General features: G+C 39.2%; 1 protein-coding gene across 3 annotated transcripts in view; it reads right to left on the reverse strand.

Annotated features, from left to right (window-relative positions):
• Window positions 1-22,807, reverse strand: part of LOC126174963 (uncharacterized) — a 103,152-nt gene that overhangs the window by 45,400 nt on the left and 34,945 nt on the right. The gene's annotated exons all lie outside the window — the stretch shown is intronic.

Genomic DNA, 22,807 nt, shown 5'->3' on the forward strand with positions numbered 1-22,807 from the left:
GACTGCTTTCAGTTTTTATATACATCTATTCATGATTGCTTATTAGTGTTGATATAAACGTCAGTTTTTGTGTACTGTTAATTTGAGGAAATAGTCATTAATATTTTGACACCATATTTATAATTCTGTTCGAAATTGGGGCTTTGATTAAGCCCTTTAAGTTGCTCACAAGCAGAGCAGCATTAAACCATCTGCAAGGAGCAGGTATAGAAAATAGGTGTGATCCCTGCTGACTTCATGTAATGATACATCTAATTCAATTTTTTGCTCCAAACAATAGTCATACTAATTAGCAGTTTCACTCTCTAACTAAGGATCGGCTATAAAAGCAGTGAATAAAAGAACAAATGGGTGAGGAGTGAGAGTATCTCACAGCTCACAAACATGTCACATGTGTCCGAAGTAAACCTCTTATTATTGCGGTTAAGTCAATACCTGAATCCATGCATACAGAATGGCCAGAATCAGAGGGAACCTCTTGATTTAACAGGAACTTGCCCATTGTGCATCTACACAGTGGCTCAATTTTTCTGCTGGATTGGAATTCTATATTCTACGAATACGTGAGACTGTAGAATACTTGCAATGACAACCATATGGATAGTAGGACACTGCTACGGTGCAATACAATAGAGCTCAAATTGAAAGTATTGTGTTTTGACACAGAACCAACACAATTTCTGTGGTAATTAAAATTAATAAAAGCTAATTCTTTGTTCAAAAAATAAGTACTGTTACTAAGAGATTCTAACCAATTTCTCAACACATTTTACTTGACTTAGACCCACAGCAAAACATACTGGCGATATCTGCTCTCAACATTAATTAAAATTAAAGAGCTGCAATGTCGCACCTCACTGGTCCTTAGTAGGCCTACATGATTGTTTTTAAGTGATTGTTTCTATTGTTTCTAATACAAACTTCTTCCTATCAAAAAGTGCGTTATAAATAGAGTCTTTACTATTATTGTCGATGGAAGGTTTCATTCAAGCATCTTGCTATTTATTATTAACTAGCTTTTTCTTGTGACCTTCCACGCGAGTAAAGAGCTTGTGTGACCTACAACCATCAAAGCTTTGCCATGCAGGCACATTTCATTGTTCACGTAAGGAGACAATACCCTGCGGTGCAACTACGCACGCTTTTATGGCAAAAATGTGATAACTCAGCTTCTAGGCTGTGTAGCAAGATGGAACATGTACCAAGATGAACATGTACCAGATTATTTAGTTTTTGCATCAAGCACCTATTAACATACTAACAGATAGACAAAAAGTCTAAAGTAATTGTTTTGTTGCCTATTCCTGTTACAATGACTGATCATTTTACGTTTTCTTAAATATCTCCTATGTATAGGCATTGGCCAATTACAATTTTAATTATACACGTAGATGACATATCATGAAAGAGAATTTGCATATTTATTGCTAACAATTCCATATTTCAACAGTTGTTTGAAAATTGTCAGTTAAGGAAATGCTTATCTTGCTTCGATGGAGTTGCTCTTGGATCAACAGCTAAGGATGCACAAATCTGAAGGCCACCCCTTTGGATGAACTAGGGTCTTCGATAATTGGGTCAATGGCGCCTTTTGTTACTATATCACTTCATTTGCTCATATAAAAATAAATAAATAAATATTAATTTTAAAAAATAAAATAAAAGAGACTTCTGAAAATTCTCATAGATTAAAAAAATTAAAAAAAAAAAAAACACTAATTGATTCTGATTCGGTAACCAGTATGCTTTTCAGCAACTAATCTAAAAATAACTTCTTAGCGACCTATACAATGATAAATTTAATGCTGGTATTTGCTTCTTCCCGTTTTTTCCTTTCTGAATTTCACTTGGGCTTAGTTATCAATTTATGAGTTCTGACTGGTGAATTTATTTCATTAAACTTCCTCAACATATCGGTTGCTATAATGTAGTACAACAAACTTCCTTGCAAACTTACTAAGAAAATGTATCTTCTCTGTGGTAAGCAAATCAAGAAATTTTATCAATAGATAAATAAAATTTCAATGCTATATATGTTTCTACAATAATTCTGCAGTAAGTTTAAAGAGAAAAAGGGCAGAAGACAGAAACATTGATAGTGAGAAGCCAGCAATCAGTAGGATCAAGGGATAGAGAACGAGAAAGACCTGGATTTTGCAGTCTGAGATTCTCAATCTAGGAAACTATTTCAAAAGCCTGAAAGTGATGCTCTACCTTGTAATGATTATGTGGGTGTCGTTTTGTCAAAATCCAGCACTTCAAGATGTATGTTTTTCATGGAGTCAGGGGGAAAACTTCGGAAATTGTTGACTTTTCTGGTTTCCCCACGATCTGATAGTCAGCTACAATTCAACAGCATTTCCAAAGTGCACAAAGTAACTAGCCTTATGTACTTCTCCTACGGTACTCAATGCCAATCCGTAATATAAATCCTTTTCTACAGATCTGGAAATGGACCCAGATGCCAATTTTGGAATGAACGACTGCAACCAAAATGACATTGGCCAATATGTCAACTGAGCGTCAATTATAACGACCAAACTGAAGAGAGAACTGCTTGATAATTGTTGGACCCTCCAGTGTCCTATGACTTTATGAAAGATGCAACATATTTCAAACGGAAATTCAGTTATTCTCGGTTGGAGACTTACTTGCCATGGCTTGTACATTCCTGTTCAAAAAAGGAGCCTCCTGCAAATACTGTGTATTGTCTCCTCCAAATCCTAAATGTGTCAGGGGTATATAGGGATCATTTTATTGTTAGCCCATTCTGTAAGTTTAAATATGTACATGAGCAATGCAAAAAGCACATAGAAACTCACTTCCAAAAAGTGGCTTTGGAAGCTGTTAGGGCATTTGTTTCAAGTGTGCCAGTGAATGTGCAAATCCACACACATTCTCAGAAAACATTCGAAGAAAACAGGAAAATTATTAAATCCATTATTTCTTGCATTACGTTTTGTGGGACTTACAACATAGATTAGATTAGATTAGATTAGATTCAGTTTTTGTTCCATAGGCCCACCCAAAATATGAGATAATTCTCGTGGCTGTGGAACATGTCAGAAAGTATAACATAAAAACATAAAACATTTGAATATAATACTTACTACCCTGATCATTTGTCAAGGAGATTGTTGAAATAGGTGAATACAATGCGGTAAACTGCAACAGCTAATATTTACAGAATTAACACGCTGTCAGAATGAAACATTGTTGTTGTTGTTGTTGTTGTTGTGGTCTTCAGTCCTGAGACTGGTTTGATGCAGCTCTCCATGCTACTCTATCCTGTGCAAGCTTCTTCATCTCCCAGTACCTACTGCAGCCTACATCCTTCTGAATCTGCTTAGTGTATTCGTCTCTTGGTCTCTCTTTACAATTTTTACCATCCACACTGCCCTCCAATACTAAACTGGTGATACCTTGATGCCTCAGAACATGTCCTACCAACCGATCCCTTCTTCTAGTCAAGTTGTGCCACAAACTTTTCTTCTCCCCAATCCTATTCAACACTTCCTCATTAGTTATGTGATCTACCCATCTAATCTTCAGCATTCTTCTGTAGCACCACATTTTGAAAGATTCTATTCTCTTCTTGTCCAAACTAGTTATCGTCCATGTTTCACTTCCATACATGGCTTCACTCCATACAAATACTTTCAGAAACGACTTCCTGACACTTAAATCTATACTCGATGTTAACAAATTTCTCTTCTTCAGAAATGCTTTCCTTGCCATTGCCAGTCTACATTTTATATCCTCTCTACTTCGACCATAATCAGTTATTTTGCTCCCCAAATAGCAAAACTCCTTTACTACTTTAAGTGTCTCATTTCCTAATCTAATTCCCTCAGCATCACCCGACTTAATTCGACTACATTCCATTATCCTCGTTTTGCTTTTGTTGATGTTCATCTTATATCCTCCTTTCAAGACACTATTCATTCCGTTCAACTGCTCTTCCAAGTCCTTTGCTGTCTCTGACAGAATTACAATATCATTGGCGAACCTCAAAGTTTTTATTTCTTCTCCATGGATTTTAATACCTACTCCGAATTTTTCTTTTGTTTCCTTCACTGCTTGCTCAATATACAGATTGAATAGCATTGTGGAGAGGCTATAACCCTGTCTCACTCCCTTCCCAACCGCTGCTTCCCTTTCATGTCCATCGACCCTTATAACTGCCCTCTGGTTTCTGTACAAATTGTAAATAGCCTTTCGCTCCCTGTATTTTACCCCTGCCACCCTCAGAATTTGAAAGAGAGTATTCCAGTCAATATTGTCAAAAGCTTTCTCTAAGTCTACAAATGCTAGAAACGTAGGTTTGCCTTTCCTTAATCTAGCTTCTAAGATAAGTCGTAGGGTCAGTATTGCCTCACGTGTTCCGATATTTCTACGGAATCCAAACTGATCTTCCCCGAGGTCGGCTTTTCCATTCGTCTGTAAAGAATTCGCATTAGTATTTTGCAGCCGTGACTTATTAAACTGATAGTTCGGTAATTTTCACATCCGTCAACACCTGCTTTCTTTGGGATTGGAATTATTATATTCTTCTTGAAGTCTGAGGGTATTTCGCCTGCCTCATACATCTTGCTCACCAGATGGTAGAGTTTTGTCAGGACTGGCTCTCCCAAGGCCGTTAGTAGTTTTAATGGAATGTTGTCTACTCCCGGGGCCTTGTTTCGACTCAGGTCTTTCAGTGCTCTGTCAAACTCTTCACGCAGTATCGTGTCTCCCATTTCATCTTCATCTACATCCTCTTCCGTTTCCATAATATTGTCCTCAAGTACATCGCCCTTGTATAAACCCTCTATATACTCCTTCCACCTTTCTGCTTTCCCTTCTTAGCTTAGAACTGGGTTTCCATCAAAGCTCTTGATGTTCATGCAAGTGGTTCTCCATTCTCCAATGGTCTCTTTAATTTTCCTGTAGGCAGTATCTATCTTACCCCTAGTGAGATAAGCCTCTACATCCTTACATTTGTCCTCTAGCCATCCCTGCTTAGCCATTTTACACTTCCTGTCGATCTCATTTTTGAGATGTTTGTATTCCTTTTTGCCTGCTTCATTTACTGCATTTTCTCCTTTCATCAATTAAATTCAATATTTCTTCTGTTACCCAAGGATTTCTACTAGCCCTCGTCTTTTTACCTACTTGATCCTCTGCTGGCTTCACCACTTCATCCCTCAAAGCTACCCATTCTTCTTCTACTGTATTTCTTTCCCCCATTCTTGTCAATTGTTCCCTTATGCTCTCCCTGAAACTCTGTATAACCTCTGGTTTAGTCAGTTTATCCAGGTCCCATCTCCTTAAATTCCCACCTTTTTGCAGTTTCTTCAGTTTTAATCTACAGTTCATAACCAATAGATTGTGGTCAGAGTCCACATCTGCCCCTGGAAATGTCTTACAATTTAAAACCTGGTTCCTAAATCTCTGTTTTACCCTTATATAACCTATCTGAAACCTGTCAGTATCTCCAGGCTTCTTCCATGTACACAGTCTTCTTTTATGATTCTTGAACCAAGTGTTAGCTATGATTAAGTTGTGCTCTGCACAAAATTCTACCAGGCGGCTTCCTCTTTCGTTTCTTACCCCCAATCCATATTCACCTACTAAATTTCGTTCTCACCCTTTTCCTACTGATGAATTCCAGTCACCCATGACTATTAAATTTTCGTCTCCCTTCGCTATCTGAATAATTTCTTCTATTTCATCATACATTTCTTCAATTTCTTCGTCATCTGCAGAGCTAGTTGGCATATACAATTGTACTACTGTGGTAGGCGTGGGCTTTGTATCTATCTTGGCCACAATAATGCGTTCACTATGCTGTTTGTAGTAGCTTACCCGCATTCCTATTTTCCTATTCATTATTAAACCTACTCCTGCATTACCCCTATTTGATTTTGTGTTTATAGCCCTGTAGTCACCTGACTGGAAGTCTTGTTCCTCCTGCCACCGAACTTCACTAATTCCCACTATATCTAACTTTAACCTATCCATTTCCCTTTTTAAATTTTCTAACCTACCTGCCCGATTAACATTGTTATACACTATTAATAAATTTATCATACACAAAATACCTAATCTTGACTGTTGTGACCAAGTGCTGTCAAAACTGAAATCTAACAGACATTTTTACTTAAGCTGGCTTGACAGTCTCTGTTAAGATATTCATCTATAGAGTAGAAGGAGTTGCCTATCAAAAAGTCTTTCAAACTCTGTTTGAACCGTGGTTTATCGGAAACAAAGTGTTTGGTGGTTGCTGGCAATTTATTAAAAATGTGTGTTTCTGAATATTGGACCCCTTTTTGGATCACGGTAAGTGATTTTAGGTCTTTATGTAGATTGTTCTTATTCCTAGTATTGAAGCTATGTATTGAACTAGTGGTTGGAAATAGAGATGTATTACTTGCAACAAATTTCATTAAGGAATAAATATACTGAGAAGCAGTGGCTAGAATACAAAATTTCCTTGAACAGGTTTCTACATGATGTTCTTGAATTTACACCACAAATGATTCTTATCATATGATTTTGCACCCTAAAAACTTTTGCTCGGTTTGATGAGTTGCCCCAGAATATGATCCCACATGACACACTAGAATGAAAGTAAGCAACATATGCAGGTCTTTTTATATTTATATCTCCTACATCTGACATCATTATAACTGCAAATACAGACTTGTTTAGGCACTTAAGCAATTCTGTGATATGCCCTTCCCAACTGAATTTATTATCAAGTTGTAATCCCAGAAATTTAACACTGTCAACCTCTTCGATCTGCATGTCTTCATGCGTTATATACATGCTGGAAGAAAATCTCTTGCAGGTTCTGAACTGCATATAGTGGATCTTCTCAAAGTTTAGTGACAGTGACTTACCTTTAAATCAGTTACTAATGTTGGTGAAAATATGATTAGCAGCTATTTCTAAATCTGTACTTGACTTGCTACTTATTGCAATGTTTGTACCACCTGCAAACAAAACAAACTTAGCATCTGGCAATGTAACAGATGAGAGGTCATTAATGTACACAAGAAAAAGCAATGGACCCAAGATGGAACCCTGAGGAACACCACATGTAATTAATTCCCAGTCAGATGAAGACTGACTGTTTACTGCACAGGTATTTCACAATGACACCCTTTGTTTCCTGTTAGATAGATAAGACTCAAACCATTTCACAGCATTGCCAGTGACACTATAATATTCTAATTTACTCAAGAGAATGCTGTGGTTCACACAATCAAAGGCTTTTGACAGGTCACAGAAAATGCCAGTAGCTAGAAATTTATTATCTAATGAATTAAGTACATTCTCACTGTAAGTGTAAATAGCTTTCTCTATATCAGAACCCTTAAGAAGTCCATACTGTGACTTGGACAATACATTATTTGCAGTCGGATGCTTAAGGAGACACTTGAAGACAACCTTTTCAAATATTTTTGAGAAAGCCGGCAAAAGTGAAATTGATCAATGGTTTGATGGTATCTCTTTATCCCCCTTCTTGTAAAGAGGCTTAACTTCAGCATATTTTAGCCAGTCTGGAAATGTTCCACTGCTCTTAGAGGTAAGTACTATGGTGAAGGAGTTATTGAAGGGTTATATAAGGAACAGACTGAAGCAGGAGACATAGTTCTGAAATACCATATTGAGAACAGGGAAAAAAATTCAAGTTATCGATCAGCCCATATCCAAAATGAAATTATCGGAATATGTGGGGATGTTCTAGGCTAATATTAAAGTGAATGTGAAAAAAGGCTGAATCATTCAGTATATTACAATATGAAACAGCTGATATTTTTGGAAGCCAACAGTTATCTATTGGTGTTTGGTATTTCAATGAAGAATCAAACAAAGTTGAAGAAATGTTTGTGGCTTTGTCAAGCTGAAAGCTCTAGATGCTAAATCCATTGCACAGATCATTGACAAATTTGTGTCAAAAGTAAATCTTGACCCATCAAAATGTGTTGGTTTGAGATTTGATAACTGTACAACAATGGCCAGTAAACACACAGCAATCTTATATAAAAAATATACGAAAGCTTTATTCTTTCACTGCTCTTCGTACAAATTTAATCTAGTGATCAATGATCTCAACAAATTTCCTGGTATTTGGAACGCCATGGGAACCATCAAAGACATTATTAATTTTTTTCGTGAATCAGTGCCCAGGAGGAAGCTTATATCCAATATTTCATTGTTGTGTGAAACACGATGGAGTGAAAAGCACAAAAACGTCAGACTTTCAAGGAGTATTTTCCTACTATAACAGAAGCCTTAGAAATCTTATCAAGTGAAGGAAACAGTTTGACCTGAAAATACGCTTTTCAGTGCCATGTGGCTGCTTCTGGCTTACCGTTTATTGTTAGCATAATTTTAATTGCCAAATATTCTGCTTTGACGGAAACTGTGGTTCATATTCTGCAGTCCATAACTTTAGACACAGTCAAGGCCTCGTAACACACAAAATTAATTTTGCAGTTGCTGAAAATTCACTGTGACAATGCAGAAAAAGTAACAGACAAGATTTTGAAAGAAGCTATGGGCACTGCAGAAAAAATCGGTCTTGAAAACATAAAACCAATGCCACGTATTGCTGGAAGTCAGCAACATCAAAGCAACCCTCCTGCAAAAAATTGATTGTGGAGTTTTGGAGAAGGTCATTTATAATACCTTATTTGCACTCCATTATTACCTCTCTCAAAGTGTGTTTTGCTAATGAAAACACTCCATCATTCACTTTACCAAAATTACATCCAACACAAATTAAAACCATATCAGTTGATCAACTGATAGGAGCTTGTGAAACCTTTGCCAAATTTTATGATTTGTCAAACATTAGAAGTGAAACTGGAAGAAAACATGGTGAAATACACAGAACCAAGAGGAGCTAACTATTTGTGATATAATTATAGAAACGTAAAACTTCTTTCCAGAAACATAAAAAGCTTTGAAAATTTTGATTACTCTCCCTTGTACAACATGCACTGCCGAACAGTCTATTAGTAGTTTAAGACGAATAAAAACTTGGTTGAAAAGCATGATGGTAGAAAGTCATCTCAATGGCCCAGCAATGATGGGCATCTGCAGAAAATTAATTTTTGACAATAAAGAAGTTTTCATTGACAGAGTGTAGCAGGAATTTACAAAAAGTCTGTGAAGATTGTGTTTTTACTAATTTCCCTTAAATTTAAGTCATTTAAGATATTCATTTTATTTTTTAGTAATATTAACTGGTAATAAACAATTTCCTACTTGAATCATTGTACAAGAATTTATTCATCTCTTCATCCTCTTTCTCACACTACTCTCCTAACATATTGGCTGGTGACCACCTTGTGCTCAGGGGGGCTGCTAGGACCTACGGGCCCCGGGAAAATGTTCTTGGGCCCCTCCCCAAAATTTTTCATTTTAAACTTTGGTTTTTTTGGATAAACTCAGCAAATTTTAATGCAAAAAAATCAAACAACGTCCTTTTTAATGCGCACAGTTTACATAAATTCAACAGTATTTTCCATCAATTTAATCACAAGTTATGCATGAATATGTGTTTTTTAAACAATCCAGCAGGCTCAGTGAGGGCCTCTTCCCCCAGACTTTGGTTGAAAATCATAGTGCAGACACTAAACTTGTGTTTCTTGCGTATTGATTTGGGCACTTGGGCCGATGAGCCCCATTTGGAGACCTGCGCCTGGGGTACCTTTGCCCCACTTATCCCCTCCCCCATAACACTGGCCCTGCTTGTGCTGTCATAAAATGTTTTGATTTGACTCTTCAAGCTTTCCCAGCAGATATGTTGTAAATAGTCTCCACGGTTTTGCCACCTGATGACGCTTCGCAAATTCCACAATACTTCCTCGGAGCAACTGTCCGACATCTTGATGTAGTTCAACCTTACTGGAGACTAGGTACAACTGATGGTATCCGCACTTTTATGCCCTGTATATGGAATGCGCAGGAACGGAAATCACGTCTGCCCAATGATTTGCCCTCTGCCAAAAATCGGAGAGTGACCCTCCTGCACGTGCACTATACGCTATGTTTACAAACAGAAGGGTCGCTCTGTGATTTTCAGTAGAGGGCATTTGAGTATGGCACAACCAATCTGCTAATCACTGTGCAAGCGTGATTTCCGCCCCTGAATTTTTTTTCGTGACCGTGTTCTATAAACAGGGCATTGACATGCGGATACTGTCAGTCATACCTAGGAGCAAGGTTGAACCACCTGAAGATGTTGGAAAGTTGCTCTGAGGAAATATTGTGGAATTTGCACAACACCATCTGGTGGCAAAGACTATTTACTGTTTTGACTGTTTGGAATATATTTCACAGTGGTGGAATATATATCCAATTCTCGAGCTTAATATCCAACAGCAGTCTTTCACTGCCAGGGTTTTCCTTATCTCATAGTTTTAGTTTACATTATTGATGATGTTATAATTGACTTGTGCCATATACAGTGCAGATAATTGTATCTGATACAGCAAAATGAGTGCAATAATGGCAATGATCTCAAAATCAAGTATGCATGTGAATAATTGTTATTAGCACCTGGCAGGGATTTATCCATATGGGGGGGGGGGGGGGGGAGAGGAGAAGAAGAACTGGTACTGCATCTAGTTTGCTATTTCATGGTGACCTCTCTTACTGTGACTGTGCCTGCAGCATTGTCTCTGCCATAAATGAGATATACTTTTTTCTTTTTGCGTTGTTCGTCTTCCTACATTTTATACAGGGACTGTTCAGCACTTAAAGGGGCTCTTTTGTCCCAGATTAGGTTTCGTACTTGGTGGAAGAAACTGGACCCTTTTGCTACTCTGTTTAAAACTTCCTGTTTGGCACTACCGAGATAACTGAAACTTTTCACAGATTCGACCTTCTCTCTTTCCAGTATTTTTCACGGTGTAGGTCTCATACCAAACTTCATTGCCACTGTCTTGCTCTTACTCACAATCAACTTGAATTCTTTAAATTTTTATTCCAATAATCTAGCCTCCTCTGAACCCTCCATTTAGATCCCTCTCCAAATGACGATGTAATCAGCAAAATCTAAAGCACTGAGATGTTCATTTTCTACTTCCTTGATTACTTTCATGATTGTGTTCATAAGTGTAATGAAGAGTAATGGGGAACGTGAACTGCCTTGCTGAACATCTCTCTTTGTGTTAAATCATTTTGATCTTCCACTCCCTCTTGTACACTGTTTTTCACAACCTTCATATACTATCTGAACCTTTTAAATTAATGATTCAGGAACATTGTATATTCTCAACCACTTCCGCATTTTACCCCTTGGTACATTGTCATATGCTTTTTCCAAATCCAGGTACACTATCATCAGATCTTTTGCTTTTTTCCAATACTTCCCCGTCAACTGACTCACGGAAAAAACAAGGTCTAGAATTCCCGAAACCATGCTGTTGTTCCTCAAACTGATGTTCTAGAATTTTTCCCAGACTCTTTTCTATGATCTTTTCCATTACTTTAAGGTAATGTGACAGCGGTGTGATTCGTCAGAAGTTGGTGCAATTATTTTTGCTTCCTTTCTTAAACAATGGTATTGTAATTCCCTTTTTCCAATCATCTCACACTTTTTTCTCTTTCCCTATCACCTCCAGCATCTGATGTAACCACTGTATTCCTTGGGTTCCAGCTGCCTTAATCAACTAATCTATTATTGCTGCCTTCCCACCTTTCATCTTATTTTGGGGCATTTTCAGTTTCTGCCCAGAAAATTGGATACTGTTCTTCCCCTACTTGACTTCGATGTCAGTTTCTTGTTCATTGTCCCCAAACAGTAAGGTCTCAAAATAATTCTTCATCATTTCCCTGATGTCTTCCACATGCCATACAATATTCCAGTCATCTGCTTCAATCAGTTGTATATCTTCTCTGTCATCACATCTTTTACTTTTCAACACCAGTTTTTGGTTTCCCTTGCTGTCTTCGTCTACTTCTGTGTGAATATTTCGCAACTCTTCTCCTTTCCTTCTTTTACTACTCTCTTTGCTTGGAGTTTCTTCTGATGGTATTCCTGCACCAGTGTTATCACCTTGTGCTCATCTTTTGCACCAGCCCTTGGTTCTGATCTCTTTTTTTAAACTCATATAGGAACATTCTATAATGAAGAGACAGTAAGGTTTAGTGTTTATGTTAAAATAAGAGAAGTTGTCTATGAGTATAGTGATGTTATGTCAAGGTAGGTCTATATATGCCATGACGATGAAATGTAGGGATTTGGATTGGGTTGGTCTGGATTGGATTGATGGGTTAAATGGACCAAACTACAAGGCCACTGGTCCCTCCATCCTACATGCATCAAGCTGCAATGAGTCCTCCGAGGTGAAGGATACAGAAGACAAATTTTGAAGAACCTGATCCGAGAAGCAATAGAACCAAGAGACTGAAGCAAGTAGAAGTGAGGGAGGTGTGAGAAGAAGTAAGGTGGGTGAGTTACTCCACCCAGAAAGCAGATTGAAGCCACCAGGACATGTTACACAGTGGGAGAGGAATCCTCTGCATCTGACCAGTGTTTCCTCACCCTCCATTAATAAAAGAAAGACTAGCAATGCAGACAAGCTGATAAAATATCAGGAAAGAGAAGAAGAAGAAGAAGAAGAAGAAATTAAAACAATGACAAATGTAAAAGAATAAGAAAAATGCAAAGATGGGAAGGGCAAAAGCCATGCCAGGTCACTGAAAAGAGGCAAATATAGGGCCCACTAAGTTAGAGCAGGAAATGGGCACCCGTCCAATTCCTTAAGAAGTCAGAGAGGCCAAAGTGCCCTACCTCACTGAAAGGTAGAAATCACCTTCATGAGAAAACCCTGTAACAAGATCAGTTGCTTTGACATTGTCCACTAGCACCAGAGGCAGCATGTCAGCAATTTTATGATTTTGTCATAAAGAAGCCAAATTAGGGCAATCCACTTGAATGTGGGCCGCCATCAGATGGGCATCACACTGACAGTGGAGGGGATCCTCATGTTGTAAGATGTAGCCATTGGTTGGCCTAGTGCGTTCAATGCAAATCCAACAGAGTGGTGGTTTCATGTGGAGAGCACAAAAGGAAGACTGTCATATGGTCATGGCCCCCTTTATTGCAATTTGTTCTGAGAAACCAGGGCACACCATTCTGTTCCAAGCTTCCAAAAACTGATGGCATAGAGTCAACCGAAGGTGCACTTCCTGTACCCTAATCTCGTAAGTCGGCATCCTGGTAGCCAACTTGACCAAAGGGTCAGCATATTCATTACCTGGGATCCAATGTGACCAGGGGTCCAGATGAAGATGACCAACCGCCAAGATGAAGATGACCGATCATCCAGCTTGGCAGAGATCGGAAATGAGATCCTGGATATTGTCAACCAATGGGTGTTAACAGTAGCTGTGGACGAAGACTACTCAACGTGTTACTGCTCATTAAGAACATTTCTCCAGTGCAAGAACTAATATGACTGAGGGCTTGATTGGTGGCCACCAATTCAGCAATGAATACACTGCATCTGTTCAGCAGGGAGCATAATGCACAGCACCTTGCATCTGTGTACCTGGTAAGCAAAACCGGTTCATCTGTCAACCGCTAAGTCACCAGTGTATACCACTTTAAATCCGGAAATGCATCAAGGATGGCTGGGAATGGGTGGTAAAACACCATGGGGTCAGCAGAGTCTTTCAGTCCAAAGGGTATGTCAAGACAGATCCAAGGATGGGGTACACACCATGGGGCATATGTGGTCACTCCCTGAGAAGAGGCAACAGTGGGGGTAGGTGTAGTTCAGAGCAGATACACTGATCACAAACTGTGATTGAGACTCCAGTCCAGGGTTCTCTGTTGCAGGGGATGGAATTCCCTACTAGGAAAAAGAACACAGTAATTCAAACACTCAGGGGAGCAGCGAATGGTATCATTTGTTTGAGCAGCATTTGTTGGCATCTGAGATGTAGCAGAGGGATCCCAGCCTTCACCAGTATGCTAGTCACATGGCTGGGCAGAAAGGTGCCTGTTGTAAGTTGCACCCCACAATGGCGTAACGGGTACAGCACCTGCAACACCGAAGGCGATGTCAGGCCATGTGTCAGACTCCCATAGTTAAGAAGTGGCAGGATCAGAGCTTGGTGAAGCCACAGAAGGGTCGCACAATCTGCATCCCAGAAGGCATTACTGAGGCAGCGAAGAATATTAAGATGTGACCAACACTTTTGCTTATGTTGGCGAAGATGGGGCAGCCACATCAACTGGGCATCAGCAACCAGTCCCAAAAAGTGGTAAGTTTCCACCACATTGAGCAACTGATCATCGAGATAGTTCTGGTTGTGGATGGACAGTACAATGGTGACAAAAGTGCATGACTTGTGTCTTAGTGGCCGATAGGTGAGAGCCTAAGACTGGGCCTTTCACATGGCACCTGCGGTCGGCATTCAGCAATATCCAGTTGAGGAGCAATGGTAAAAGCAAAACCATCAGCATATGAAGAGGATGACACTGTAGGCCCCCCAGCTGTAGCTAGATCATTGATAACTACTAGGGAAAGGGCACACCCAATTGGGAGCCCTGTAGAACCACCTTCTCTTATTTTGGAGGGAGTGAGGGAGGGAGGGGAGGGGAGGAGTTACTATAGGAAGCGACAACCTGAATCGGGAAAGTAAGGTGTGACAAGCATTTCCAGACAAAAATCTGGAGTGGGTGCCAGAGACCCCCTCACGTAGGATAATGAGGATGTGATAACACCATGATATATCTTAAACCCTTGGCCAGTCACAGAAGACAGTGATAAGATGTTGTCGGCAGGCGAAAGTAATCTGGATAGCACACTCCAGACAGACCGAACTGTCAGTGGTAGACCACCCTTGGCGAAAACTGCCATGGGTCGGAGCAAAATGGCTCCGAGATTCAACATACGAACACAGCCGCCAGCTCCACCATGTGTCTGAACAACTTGCAGAGAATATTAGTGAAAGTAGCTGGGCAATAGACCTCAATCTCAAGGTGGTGTTTACCTGCTTGCAGCACTGGAACGATCATGTTTTCTTGCCACTGAGATGGGGAGTCACCCTCGCTCCAGATACGGTGAAAATTGCTAGCGTGCAATGTTAGCAATCCACAAACAGGTATTCAAGCATTTGCCTAGGGACGCAATGTAGCACTGGAGATGTGTCAGGGCAAAGGGCTAGGGCACTGAGGAATTCACACACACACACTGAATGGAGCATTAAATGGCTCCAGGTGACGTGTAGTGAATTCTCTCCAACCGCTATTTCAGGACACGAAATGCAGGCATAACACAGAGCAAAATGTTAGGTGACAGCATCTGGGTCAGTGTAGACAACATCATTCAGGGAGATTCTAGGTACACCTGTGCGGGACTGGTGTCCACAGAGGCGTCAAATCTTTTCCCAAATGTGACAAGGAGTATATACAGTCCAATGGCAGTCCCACACCATTCCCAGCATTCTTGTTTCTGTTGTTTTAATAGGCACAGAGTCGTTTATAAAGGTGGTAAGGTGTTCTATTGATGGATGTTGCTTATGGCATTGGAGAGACCATTTGTCATCTCAAATGGCCACAGTGATTGTGGAGGTCCACCAAGGTACTGTCTTCTGACGGGGGTATCCCAAAGAGTAGGGTATCGCTAAGTTTGTTGGTGACAGAACCGCTGCAGTCGTGCTCTGGACAGCCGCATCGATACCTCTATGTGACGGTTTGCTAAGGGTGATGGCAGACATGATGGCATACCAGTTTGTCTTGTTTTGTTTTGTTTTAGGGCACAAAAACAACTATGGTCATACACGCCCATGTCAAAACTGTAGAACAGGAAGACAAAGAGAGGGGTTAAAAACGACTACACATCAATCTCAATCAACTGAAGAGAAGACAGCTAAAAACAGGGATGTGAAGAAAGGTCTATAAAATACGTCATAGAGAGATGGGAGGTCCAGAAATAAAAATTAAATGGCCTTTGCCATGTTGCTATGATGGATAAAAAGTAAAATGAAGTTGACAGCCCGCACGTCATTCGATAAAGTGGCCGTTAACTCATATGGCAAACACAAACGAGAAAGTAAGCGGTTGAAAAAAGGACATTCTGCCAGGAAATGGCAGACCGTCAGAAATTTAGTGCAAGTTGCAGAGTGGTGGGGAAGCACCACTTAACAAATGGCGATGGCTAAAAAGACAGTGCCCAATATGCAACCTAGTTAAAATGATCTCCTTGCGGTGTGAGGGCTAAGAGGAGGTCGTCCAAGTTGCTGGGAGAGGCTTAATAACCCGGAGCTTGTTTCCATGAAGAGAGGACCAGTGGTGATGCCAAAGTGACACCACTTGCTGACAGACTGCAACACAGATCTTTGGAGGGAATGTAAGACCTAGTAGGCTCAGGTATGAGGACTGCAGCCTTGGCAGCAGTGTCAGCGGCCTCGTTTCCTGTCAGACTGACGTGACCAGGAGCCACATAAACATCACAGTGGCTCCATCAAGAGTGAGCAAGTGACAGCTTTCCTGGACCCATTGCACTAAGGAGCGAATGGTGTACAGCACACACAGGCTTTGAAGGCCACTAAGTCTGAGCAGATGATGCAGTTGAGAAACCTGTGTTGCCAGATGTATTGCGTGGCCTGATACATGGCAAAGAGCTCTGCTATAAATACTGAGCAGTGTTCCAGAAGCCGGTACCAAAAAATGTCAGAACCAATGATGAAGGCACACTCAATACCACGGTGACTCTGAAAGCCAGCGGCATACGCAAAGTCACAAAGTTCCATGCATAGTCATGAAACTGAAAGCAATACAGCAAGGCTGGAGGAGTGTCCTTAGGAAGTGAAGGAAGGCCAAGCAGCCACACAAAGCCAAAGTGGTGAAAGGTTCACACCCACCGGTAAAGTTGCAGGTAGTGCGAAGTTAAGCTGCTGGAGCAAGAGCCGAAAGCGAAAACCAGGAGGTAACAGAGAAGAGGGATGCACCCCATACTGGTGATCAAAGGAATCATCTAAGAAGGAGGCATAGGATGGGTGGCCACGCTAGGCACACAAACGGCATTCATACTGGTGAGGAGAAAGTTACAGCAGTAGGACAGAGGTAGTTTGGCAGCTTCTGCAGAGACTCTCAACTGGGCTAGTGTAAAAGGCGCCAGTGCCCAAACGGATGCCACGGTGGTAGACAGTATTGAGACGGTGTAAGAGGGACGGATGTGTAGATGCATAAACGAAACACCCATAGTCTAGTTTTGAATGGACAAGGGACTTTATTCACATTTTAATGAGATGCTGATGAAGTACAGGTTGTATTATAGTATTTTGGAGATGATGAATAAGGTAAGATTGCTATGTGTTACGAAAGTTTATTCTGCACTGTGGTATGTGTGATGATCTGTTGTGTCATGTAGTATGTGTGTGTACCTGGGAAAATCATGAATGTTTTTAGAATTGTGTGTGTGTGTGTGTGTGTGTGTGTGTGTGTGTGATGACAATATGAAGAAGTATGCTGACAACATCTGATGAGTTCATAATGGTACATCTTGAAATGAAGAAAATAGTAGAATAGTTATTTGTGGAAAATGAAGCTTCCTGGCAGATTAAAACTGTGTGCCGGACCAAGACTCGAACTCGGGATCTTTGCCTTTTGCGGGCAAGTGCTCTACCATCTGAGCTACCCAAGCACGACTCTCAACCCATACCCACAGCCTTACTTATGCCAGAACCTCATCTCCTACCTTACAAACTTCACAGAAGCTCTCCTGCGAAACTTGCAGAACTAGCACTCCTGAAGGAAAGGATATAGCAGAGACATGGCTTCGCCAAAGCCTGGGGGATGTTTCCAGAGTGAAATTTTCACTCTGCAGCAGAGTGTGTGCTGATATGAAACTTCCTGGCAGATTAAAACTGTGTGTTGGACCGAGACTCGAACTCGGGACCTTTGACTTTCACAGGCAAGTGCTCATTTTGTGGGAAATGTTTGGAATAAAGTGATGTTGCAGCCTAATATTTAGTACCAACTAAGTGTCTCTTGTAACAAGTCTAGACTACTGAAGAGAATCAAACAAGGGAATCTCTAGGTTGGAATGTCAACAATGCAAGGAAAAGATAGATTGGTACTTACTGTAAAGAGACACATTAACCTGCAGACAGGCACAAACCAAATATCAGACTAGACTAATTTGTGACCACTCTATCAAATGGGCTTGTTAAATTTCACTTTGAAAATAATTTTATTTATAAGAAGAAACAAACAGAGGTTTTCCATTGGCACTAGATATCATAGGAAAGTGGACAGCATTTGTTTGGGCTGACTCTAGCTACACACAGCAAAATGGAGAACATGCGCTTGAGAACTCTTCTTTAACTTTTCACTGGATAGTATTAGAAACAGCAAAGCTTAACTATGCGTACTGATCATTCAGAATTGTATTTTACTGCAGTTGAGCTCTGACTCAACTGTCAACAAAAGAGACTTGGGTGTTATTTAAGAGAAAGACCAACACCTGAATGAAGTTCAAGATAAGTGGGATACTGAGTGGTGATTCTTCAAATACAAGTTTTGAATGTGCTTGTGAGTTCAGGGTGTGGAGGAAGGGCATTCACAAGGAATTTATACAAGAAAAATATACGTTAATAATTTTTACATTGATGAGAGTGGTTTGATAAGTCTGGTTAATTTCCATGATAGAATGGAACATTTTTGTTGTGTTTTCATGGCTGATAAGCCTGACTATTCCAAAGATCATACAAAGAATTTAAAAAATGTACAGTATACAGTTCATTATTGACAACAGTCTGGAATTGGCCAGTGTGTCGATTGCAATTGAAAATGGAGAAAACCGAGTTTGATATTGTTATTAAACATTTTCATTTGAAGGGTTGGACTGTCACACAAATCAAAATGGAACTGGATGAAGTTCATGCTGACACTGCACCAACTGAAGACAATATACTTTTGGATTAATGAATTTAAATTCGATTGGACAAGCACTGAATATGAAGTGTGCCTCAGCCATCCAGTTGAGGTCCCCACAAAGGAAACCATTGACGAAATATTTGATATGGTAATACAAGATCACTGAATAAAAATTAGTGAGATTACTGAAGGTGTAGGCATCTCAAATGAGTGAGTGCATAACATCCTGCATGGGGAATTGGCTACGAAGAAGCTGTTTGTTAAGTGGGTGCCACAACTGCTCACAGTTGACCAAATGTGCTTCTAGCATAACATTTCAACACAGTGTCTGGCAACGTTTAACCATAATGTGCTAGACTTTTTGTGGCCATCTGTGAAACCTGGATTCATGATTACACACAACAGTCAAAATAAAAGCCAGTGAAAGTGCACCGAAGAAGACAAAGATCATTTTGTCAGCTGCTAAATTGATAACCACTGTGTTTTGGGATTCTCTAAGAATAATCCTCAAAGATTATTTAAAAAAAAGACAGAACCATAACAGTACCCCGTTATGCTTTATTGTTGTATCATTTGAAAGTTATGTTGGCCTAAAAAAGACCAAGGTTAGCATGCAAAAAGTGCTCTTTCACTAGAATAATGCACTATCCAACACATCAGTGATAACAATGGTGAAAATGCATGACTGGGCTTTGAATTGGTTCCTCATCCACACAGTTCAACAGACTTAACCCCCAAGCACTTCTTCCTGTTCCCTAATTTGAAACTTTGATTTGTCAGGATGAAATTTTCATCAAATGAGGAAGTGTTAGTTGCATTCAAGTAGTATTTTGCAGAGTTTGACAGAACCTATTTTTCTGATGGGATGAACAAGATGGAGGATCACTAGACCAAGTGTACATCCCTCAAAGGAAGTTGTTAAGTAATATGAGTTGTTTACTGAAGAAACAGTTTTCTTGCTATTTTACCAGATTTATCAAACCACCCTTGTAATGTTAAAGCTGAACTTTGAATAAAATGTCAATGTAATGTAAGCAATAGGTTAGAATTTTTCAATATTTTATTTCACAAACAGATACAGACACTATAGTCACTTTGAAAAGCAAACTTCCCATTCTGGTGCATGTATGCCATGACAAAACTCTCGCAATAATTCTTAAATGTGATACATTTAGTGGGGGATTTGTAATGTAGTAGAATAAAACAATATCAAACGATAAGTGCGGTTTCACACATACTGGAGATTGTGACACTATCACTTACGGGAAATTGTATGTGTGCAGAAGTTTAAGCTGTAAACATTTGTAGCTTACTGTATCTATGAAAACTAGTAGACTTATCATGCAATTAAACAAGTAATATCCAATTCTGACCTATTTATAAAAAGATCCTATTACAAGCCAAAATATGTCAAACATAATGTAAACATAGCCCTAAATTATCCTTTGTAAAATTAATGCACAGAAGAGAAAAAGTAATTATGATAGAGACACTGTAAAGATGCAAGATTCATATTAGGAACAAAATTTGTGCAGTAATTGTAAAGTAATTAACAGAAATAATTAAGGCATTGTTACTAGTGAATATTTCACTAAACTAACTATTACAGATATTGTCATGATTTGTAAAGTTAAAAATCCATAACCAGCTCTATGAAAACATATAAATAGCAATTGTAAATTCAACTGTGTTCAGTTTAAACAATACGTAACATGATCAGGTAATTGTTGCCTCTTATACAAGCAGCTACAGCAGTAGCCGTGGAGAATCAGTCTTATGTCAGCTTTTTTGGCAATAAACTCATGTCAGTTTTATCTGTGTCGTCATGCAATAAACATATTTTAAAAGCATTCTGTATGTTTCAACTACTGTTTTTGGCAAACCCGTTGCAAACTGCCTTACATTATACAAAACTGAACCCAGATGCCATTTTAAGTGGAATAACTACATTAAATCTTAGTTACACACCTCAATCATCTCTACAACAATCAGCAAGTTAATAATTTAAATATAGGACAAAAGCTGGTTACGTTTTACACTCTTGCACTTTTGTCAATGAACTGTTAAGACTTAATCACCAGTATGCGGAACTAACTATTTTTAAGATTTTGTGGCGTGTCAATTGAATGTTTATCAGTTGTCCATAGAAATGAATATAAACTATTCAAACCAGTTATACACATCTTCCTAGCATATACAATTCTGACTGTTCCAACATTCTTGAGCTCATTTTGGGCAGGTTCACATCTTCAAATAACAAAAATATTATCAATAAATGTTGCTCTTCTGGTATACACATTTCAAGAATTGACATTTACAAAAGAACAAAAGAGGTTATGTTCACTTTAATTTTCTTCAAGTAGCTGACAGAAAACGTCCCCCTTGCTGCCAATTTACTGCCAAATCAATGGAAATATTGAAAAAATTTGAGAGCTTGTGCTCACAGACAGTCGACAGACAAATGATCAACAGTCAGAGATTAGTGGTTTATCTTGGAGCTCAGCTCAGCAAATTTGTGGCAGACAGGAGATTTTTTCTTCCACCACGACAACACACCTGCTCACACAGCCATCTCTGTTGGACAGTTTTTTGCTAAAAATGGCAGGGTTCTGCTCACACACCTTACTTGCCCGATCTACTCCATGTGACTTTTTCTTATTTCCAAGTATGAAAAGGGGTATGAAAGGACAATGATTTGACAATACTGAAGAACTCAAGGAAAAAAAAAATGAGGCAGGAGCTGTCAGCCATTTCTAAAGATGATTACAAAAAAAATGTTTCGAACAGTGGAAGCACAGGTGAGACAAATCCATTAGTTGTAATTGAAAGTATTTTGAAGCAGACAAGGTTATTTTGTAAACAATTTGGAAATATATAGCTTTTAAAAAATAATTCCTTTTTTTTAAATTCTCATTGCTACAACTTTATCTGTTTACAAAACCTTTCCCTTTCTTGTATCTCTCCTCCTGTTGCATAAGAAGCAACTACTTGTTGCATAATAACATTTTTCACCATTTTCTGTTTTTGTGCATGTGTTCTAATTACCATGTGCCTTACTCAATTCTGGAAAATTACTTCACCACAGATTTGAAACATTGGGAGAATACAATGATAGAAGCAATGAACTGATAGGTGGTCAAAATTTAATGGTAACTGACAACAGTTGTGAAAGCATTCAATCTTACATGATTCTTGCTATTCTCTCCTGACTAAATTCTCAACAGTTTGTAGCAGACACTTTGGTTTATCGCCATTTCTACAGAAGTTCATTTTGCAGGCAACAGAATACACTACTTCAACTTAAACAAATGAGACTGCTCAAAATACTGAATAGCTATTTGTCATGGTTTATTGGTGTACAAGTGTTTTAAATGGTGTTCAAGTTTCATAATCGAAGACAATATGTCTTCTGTGACTTCGGTCGGTGTTCTTTCAAACTGCACTTTGCAAACCATTTTTCAATATGAACATAATCATTCAATAGAGAAAAACCAGTAATCAATATTACAACAGATTTTCAGTCTCCCCCCTCTTTAACTGCGGGAAGTTTCACCAAATTCAGTGAACTCTGAGGCAGTGGACAAGCAGTTTACTACACATATGTTTTTGCATCCTCTGGAGCTGGAAAATGGTGGAATTCATAAGTAAGCTTACAGAAAAATGACTAAAAGAAATGTTTTAGGCCGTCAAAGGAATTAACACAGATGTGTGTGGTCTGGAATAGATTCTGCTTTGTAGAAAGACATCATTAATTTAACATATTTGGAAGGTACACAAATTAGCAACATGAGTTTAATAACTTTTGAGTCAAACCTCTTACACTACATTTTTATGACAGAGAGCAATTTCAAGTCTGTAGTACACTGTTCATCTACTGCCAATGAGTTGATCAATCTTGGTGAAACTTGTTAT

This window comes from Schistocerca cancellata, chromosome 3 (assembly GCF_023864275.1).
Source record: "Schistocerca cancellata isolate TAMUIC-IGC-003103 chromosome 3, iqSchCanc2.1, whole genome shotgun sequence".
NCBI classification, from domain to species: Eukaryota; Metazoa; Arthropoda; class Insecta; order Orthoptera; family Acrididae; genus Schistocerca; species Schistocerca cancellata.